Below are 5,884 nucleotides of genomic sequence, written 5' to 3'. Positions count from 1 at the left end.
TGTGTAAAAGGAGAGGGTGGAAGCTGGTACTGGTTTAGAGCCCTCAGGTATCTACCCTGGGATGGAAAGAGGTATCTATCTGTGTGACCATGGCAGATTGCTCCATTCTGCTTCTCTCAGCCTTTTTCTCTTCAACCATCTGGCAACAGTCACTGTCTTCCTCCTTCCTTGTGCTCAGAGCCCAGGTAGCTGCTGTGGGAATGGGAGGAGAATGTATTTATGGTTTAGGGTTAGGGCCCAACTCAGGACCGCACGGAGGCAAAAGGAGTAGCTGGGGGTTGGCTCCAGACTCTCTGGGAGCTGGATCTCCCTCCATACAGAAGACTGGGAATTGGAGAAGAGAGGCTCACTCTTACTTTCTCTCTCTCTCTCTCCCTCTTTTTCCTCCCTCCCTCTCTCTCTCTCCTTCTTTTCTTCCTTTCTTTTTTTCTCCCTGAATTGTCTCTTTTGACTCTTAAAACCATGGTCCTTTTGTCTAATCAGAGGACCTGAAGCAATCGGTAGGACATAAATAGTTTATTTGATATTTAGGTCTCCAGCATCAGACACATGTCCTAGTTACTATAATAAACACGGTGATCAAAAGCAACAGGGAGGAGATCTATTGTAGGAGTCGTTCTCAACCTGTGGGTTGTGACCCTTCAGTGGGTTGAACGACCCTTTCACAGGGGTTGCCTAAGACCACTCTTAAATGCAGTTATTTACATTATGATTCACAACAGAACATTACAGTTATGAAGTAACAACACAAATAACTTTATAGCTGGGGGTCACTACAATATGAGGAACTGTATTAAAGGGTCACAGCGTTAGGAAGGTTGAGAACCACTGACTTAGAGGTTATAGTCCTGTATCCAGGGAAGTCAGGGCTGGAACTCAAGGGAGGAACTGAAGCAGAGACCATGAAGGAACACTTCTTGGCTTGCTTCCTCTGGTGACTCCGTTCCATTTTGTTATAACCCTGGCCCACCTGACCAGGGATGGTGCTACCCATGATGGGATGGGCTCTTCCATATTAATCAAAAACAAGGCCATGTCCTCACAGACAAAGCCCACAGACCAGTCTGACGAAGCCTACTCCTCAACAGAGGTTTCTCTTCCTAGGTGACTGTCGTGTCAAGTGGGTGAAAACTAACCAACATAACCCACATTTGCTGAGGACAGCATGCGTCCGCGCACCCCTGCACAGCAGTTACCGTGTAGTAGGGCCTGCCCCTGTGGACTTCTAGGTGACTCTAACTGTATTCCAGGGACTCTCTTCATCCCAGGTGGCGGAAGACTTTCCAAGGCTCTGGGAGAGTATCAGTAGCTCCGAGTACAATGACAGGCATGCCACAGGAGCTAAAATAGTGGTTAGGTAAACACACCAATGCCAGTCCCTTTAGGCAGAGAGTGGGTAGCAGTTCCTTGGAGTCCAGGACGATTGCAGGAGCTTCGGAAAAGGGTACGCGTAATTGCCAAACTGTTTTGTTTGGTGAGGCATCCGCGGATGACAGGATCTGTCCCTACATGCCTGGTTCTCAAGAGGGTCACTCCCAGGAACAGGGGTGGCCTCCCATGCCATGTTCTTTCCCAGGCTGGAGCAGGTGCAGATGCTGGGACTCGAGGGGAAAGGAGTGGCCAGGGAATAATACCAGTGTTGGTTGGCGTCTGGTCACGCACTGAGGACACTTAGAAGTTGCGGCGTGCCCTTTCATCTCACCAGAGGGTCTCTGCGCGCCTTGAGGAGTGTAGAGCTGGGAGCGCTGGTGTCCGAGCTGTGGTCAAGCAACTCCCTGGTGGAAGCTGGTCTTCTAAGGTGGAAACCTGGATAGAATATTGGACAAAGCATTACATTTCTCTGAACCAGTTTTCCACCCACTAACCACATTGTCATGGTAGATGCTACAGTGGATTTGATGTGTCACAGACATCTCTGCTAGTTTTAGGCACTGTAAACCTACTAAGTAGTAGCTGTAACTCAAATCCGGGGGGCCTGGGTACTGTGTCTGTGTATATCACTTTCTTTCGAAACGACTTGAAACCTTGTGCTCGTTAGGATGGGACTTCTGAAGGCAAGGCTCTGTTTGGGTCAAGCTGGTATCTCTGGTGCCTACCTAGATAGTGGTCCAGTAAGCATGTTGGCTTGGTAAGTCAATGTTGGCCTCTGGCGTACTTTACACCCTGGTGGATCTCATTGGCTGCTGCGGCCCCTTACATCCTGTCAACTTTCTTCCTGGGAATTCAAGTTGAGCATGCTTCAAGACGGAGCATGGAAGTCGCCTGAGGATCCTCAAATATTTGCTGGGTGGCCCTAGGAGCTATAGCCCTAGGACCTGCCATGGCTTCATTAAGGTCCAGCTGGCCGATTAGCTCGTGGCTAGTTCTCTTGGGAACCAGAACTCAGGCTCCTTGAGTAATCAGCTTCCTTTTCCCGCCTGGGGCAAGAGTCGGCACAGGGAAAGTGAAGAAACCTGTTTGAGGCAGCAGTGGGGTGGGCGTGGGCAGAGCCCTACCCGGAACTCTGTGGCAGGACCAGTTTCCATTGCTTCCGAACCGGATGCAGGGTAGCGATCCGGGCGGAGACCAGAGAATTGCGCCCGGGGGGTGCACCTGTTAAGTCCTTCTGAACGACGTTTGCCAGGGGTAGGACAGGACCAACGTCTCTGGGTCAGCAGTCACTGGGCGCGCAACTTCCGGTTGCTAAATCGGCCTAGCGGGTGGGGCCAGTAAGTTGTGCTACAGTGGACCCGCAGGTGAATGACCCTGCGGCGGGGCGTGTGTGGGTGTATGTGTGGGGGGTGGCGGTGATGCCCAGGGACACAGCCACCACGTATGTTGGCTCTGGCGCCTCTCTGGGCAGCGCCATTGGGTGGGAAAAGGTGGAGACAGTAATTTGGACCCAAGCTACTCCATCTACCTGATTTTCGTATTCTTGGGCAAGTGATTTAGCCTGTCTGGCACTGCGCTTTTCCAGATGAAAAACCGGAATGAAGCAATGAATGAGATAACAGCATAGCAACTGAAGCAGTACTAGTAGGTGCTCAATAAAGCGAGGTTCCCTTTTAACAGGCTTGCACCCCCTGCCCTACGGTCATGCCCACAGGCAGAGCACACAGACAGAAAGTTACGGGAAGCAGGTGGCTTGGCCTGGAGACAATTCAAGAGCCATTTTAGCCTCGGGTTGCTTGTCTAGCCAGCAGGATGGGGCACGCGGGCGGGTCCCTAAGGTCGAATTTCGGTCGGGTTTCTGTGATCCTGGGAGGGAGTTTCAGTGCATTCTTTCACGTACTTACTCGCAGATTCTTATCAGGCTGTTTCTCTTTGCCTCCCCCAGTGGCCCTCCAGCGTTTCATCCATACAAGGCCAGTTTCCACCCTGGCTCCCTCTGTAAACAAAGTCTGGGCTTTTCAGCGGCAGGTCCCCACAGGTCTAGCCCTCTGTGCCAGCCAGGCAGGAGGTAGAGCCAGAGTCTGTCTCCATGACTCCAGCTCCTGCACTGCTACCAAGTTCCTACGGGTCCCCCAAATGCCAGAGTGAGACATTCTAACTCAGTGTGTATGATTATAGCGCTCAAGCCGTTCTTCCACCCTGTGCGTTATCAATGATGTTGCAAAAGTACTAACTAACCTGTGGTAGGGAGTAGGGGTAAAATTGGCACACGATGATTAAGAGATGGACGAGAGCCAGAATGGACCCGAGCCAGAATGGACCCTCCAAGCTCCGGCGCGTGTGTCAAATGAGGACTGGCCCGTCCTGTAAGCCACCGGCTGATCCTCCTGTGTCTAGTCCTCAAGTCACAAATATGCAGGCTTATTAAAACAGTAATGAAGAAGACTGTAAAACTCAGAATTATTTTAGCTGAAAATAGGCGATACAAAGAAAATCCTGGCAGTTTCTCCATTTCCCTCCACTCCATAAATATACCCGATGCCCTGTGGAGCTGTCCCAACCCAGGCCTGGCCTTATCTGCTGAGAGAAGCGGAGATTTCAGACTCTCTTCCCAGGTACTTTGGAAGGCAGGAGAGACGGGCATTGAGCAACTAGAGCAGCTGCGGCTAAGTGCTGTGAGTTTAGCTTGTGGGCAACAGGCCCTCTCCAGAAAGTTCCCTCTGTGGGAATCTGCCTGATTCCCCCTCTAAGTCCTGTGTGTGTGTGTGTGTGTGTGTGTGTGTGTGTGTGTGTGTGTACGCGCGCGCACACGCACACGTATCTCAGTCTCATGGTTCAGGTCCCTGCTCTGTGCTAGCTAAATACAGCATAGCTCAGAGTCCGAGTCTCATGGCCAGTCTCAGGGGGTAAGGAAGGGCCTGCCTGCTCTTCAACCTCTATAGGACAGTCACCAGCTCTATGGTCTTGAGAACATTACTGGATCTCCCTCAGTCTTGGTTTCTGCATCATTAAATTGGGGGTTGGCAACACTTACCTCATATAATTGTTTTGAAAACTGAATATATACATATCTATAAAGCCTGGGACTTTTAAAAAACAATTAACGAAGTGTTCTGTTTCACTTGTTATTGTTGGGCAGGTCTAAGTAGGACTCCCGGGCCAATTAAGAACCGGATGACCCTGCCAGGTGCACTTTCTGCAGGCACTGGGTGGCGGTGAGGATAAGGTGTGCTCAAGCATCTGGCAGGTTCGCAAGCTGCGTGCGCACGATGGAAACCATTGGCCAGCGCTGTCTGAACTCTTTTTGCTAACCAGTTCATTTATTTGTACAATTGCAGTACGAGAGAGGTCTTGCTAACATTCTATTTCACTAGGGGACATGGAGGCATGGAGAGATTAAGTGACTCGTGTAAGGGTGTGTTGCTAGGAAGGATGATATCCTGGTGCCCACAGGCTATGAGGCGCTGAATAAGGAGATAGGGGTGCAGCCAGTAGTGGCCCCATTTGGGGTTACTTCCTCAGCAAACTCAGGGACTTCTTATCCAGGTTGCAGTGAGTCTTATACTGTTACACGATCAACATAAGACACCTTGCACACAGTAGGCACTCAGTGATGCTAGTCTCTCTGGCCTTACGATTTGCTTACTTGGAGAATGGCAATGTCTCTGGATGGTGCGCTTGGGCAAGTGGGGTTGCCCAAACCAAGCCTGAGGTCTATACTACTGTGCCTAGTGAACTCCTAAGAAATAGGCTGAACTGGCTCATGCTTATGCCTTTCATACTAACAGCTTCGAAGACAACCCTCACTGTGGGTCCCAGAACTAAGGATGATTCATTGTATTTACTTCACAATCATTTCCCAAACAACCTATGATGACATTAAAGGGCCAGAGTTCTCTTTCCTTTCCTCCCTTTGGAGGGAATCCTGTTCTAATCCTTGTGGCCAGGACTAGGAAACATAGACCGTAGATTGTCTGGCTCTGCAAACAGAACTCTCCCCAGTGATTGCTGCTGAAATATTCTGTTCATTTCAAGCTTGGCTTTTGCATTTGAAGTTTCCAGTTAGATGCAGAAAGTCAGGGCTGGGAAAGCAGAGTGGATGGACAGCAAAACACAGCGGATCAGATTTTCAACTGTGACTGGAGAGACGTCTCAGCGTCTCTGCGGGTAAGAGCTCTGACCGCTTTTCCAGATGACCTGTGCTCAATTCCCAGCACCCACATGGCAGCTCAGAATTGGCTGTAACTCCAGGTTCCAACACGCCCACATAGATGTGCATACTGGTGAAACACTTAGAAAATAAAAATTAAAATAAAAAAAGTTTTTGAATCCTGGAGTGGTTCTGAGTACATACTCTAAGTTCCAATAATTCACTGGAGCTGGATTCTGAGGCTCAAACCCACATTGTATCTTCCTATAGACGAGACTTGATTGGAGGGGGGGAGCCCATGGGAAGCATTCAGGAGGATCCTTTTATGACCAAGGAGGAGGCTACTGAAAGGAGCCTTGGCCA

At 50.1% G+C, this 5,884-nt stretch overlaps 1 long non-coding RNA gene across 1 annotated transcript; it reads right to left on the bottom strand.

Moving 5' to 3' along the window:
• Positions 1–499: 499 nt before the first annotated feature.
• Positions 500–2,802, bottom strand: LOC146895089 (uncharacterized). The gene is made up of 2 exons (XR_015000839.2): positions 2,097–2,802; positions 500–1,806 (listed from the first exon to the last, which is right to left on the bottom strand). It is a non-coding gene; the product is annotated as an uncharacterized LOC146895089 (long non-coding RNA).
• Between the last annotated feature and the right edge of the window lie 3,082 nt (positions 2,803–5,884).

This window comes from Myodes glareolus, chromosome 3, assembly GCF_982192425.1.
Source record: "Myodes glareolus chromosome 3, mMyoGla1.1, whole genome shotgun sequence".
In the NCBI taxonomy this organism is placed as follows: domain Eukaryota; kingdom Metazoa; phylum Chordata; class Mammalia; order Rodentia; family Cricetidae; genus Myodes; species Myodes glareolus.
Note: the sequence above shows the minus strand (reverse complement) of the source record. Positions and strands in the feature narration are given on the sequence as shown.